General features: G+C 39.5%; 1 protein-coding gene across 1 annotated transcript in view; it reads left to right on the top strand.

Annotated features, from left to right (window-relative positions):
• Positions 1-1119, top strand: part of LOC114071784 — a 14102-nt gene that overhangs the window by 3092 nt on the left and 9891 nt on the right. The gene's annotated exons all lie outside the window — the stretch shown is intronic.

The raw sequence follows: 1119 nt of genomic DNA, 5'->3' as shown, positions 1-1119 counted from the left end.
TTTTTTTTTTTTTTTTTTTTTTTTTTTTTTTTTTTTTTTTTTTTTTTTCCATCTTCAGTCCTTGAGCTGCAAGTGTTCCCTGTCCCAGCATGTCTATAATTTTACCTTTCTTTCTTTCTATAGACTTTGTCAGAGCTCTCTTTGCAGTTCTGTGAGCCCAGGGTAGGCAGCTGGGGTGCGTAAGAGCAGGTTCAGCTGAACACTGGGGCAAGGGCAGGTTACTCAAGGAGTTTGAAGAGCAGAAGTTATACATATTAATACAGCTCTTCATTAATTGCCTATAGATCAGTCTGGCATAGCCTGGGATCTGGATGAGGCCATGGCAGCACAGTGTGGCTATACAGTAACTTACAGCAACTGGAGTAGCATTGAGTTTCGTGCCTCTGCAGCAAGCTGCTATTCTCACTTAGAGGTAAGTCTGTTATAAACACTTGGACCATAGTGCTGTTGTAGATGACCTTTATGTGAAAGGAGACCAAATTATTGATAGGCATTAACTGAAGTGTCACAATGTCTTGAATGTCTATTAGCAGAAAATTACTGAATTCTCCTCAAATATATCCGGAGATCTGAGTGTATTCCATGGTACTGACTTATAGGTGGCCTACAGATGAACACATGATGTATATCATGTATGCCCTTGTAGGGCAACTCTTTTCTCTTGGAATAGGGAGTTCTGTCTGGCAGCTGTGTTGCACTCTGCCCTAATACTATTAGTGTCTGTGACAGCTCAGGGTAAAAAGCTTAGGCTGCTTGTTTTGCTGGCTTATTGCTACTATGTCATAAAACACAAAATCAGCTATAGTTTAGGTTTGGTTGATTTTTGTTTTATTTTGCTTGAGGTTTGGTTTGGGTTTTGGTTGTGGTTGTTGTTGTTTGGTTTCTTGGTTTTTTTGCCCAATTCTGGGCCTTGACAAAGGACAAAGGTACTGCCCAAAGTATTCATTTTGCTGTGTAGTTATACAACTATATGCATATATCTTATGGAGTTAATCAAGTTGAAATGATAATGCTTCAGTATGGAGTTACCCTTTTCTACAGAGGTGGGTGAGTTTTGCAATTTACTTTTAGGTCACGAGAGTAGGTGATGCCTAACTAGGAAAAAAACAGGGTAACGAG

The sequence above is a fragment of the Empidonax traillii genome, unplaced genomic scaffold, assembly GCF_003031625.1.
Source record: "Empidonax traillii isolate 1590-97213 ecotype Southwest subspecies unplaced genomic scaffold, ASM303162v1 scaffold2281:size57497, whole genome shotgun sequence".
NCBI classification, from domain to species: Eukaryota; Metazoa; Chordata; class Aves; order Passeriformes; family Tyrannidae; genus Empidonax; species Empidonax traillii.
Note: the sequence above shows the minus strand (reverse complement) of the source record. Positions and strands in the feature narration are given on the sequence as shown.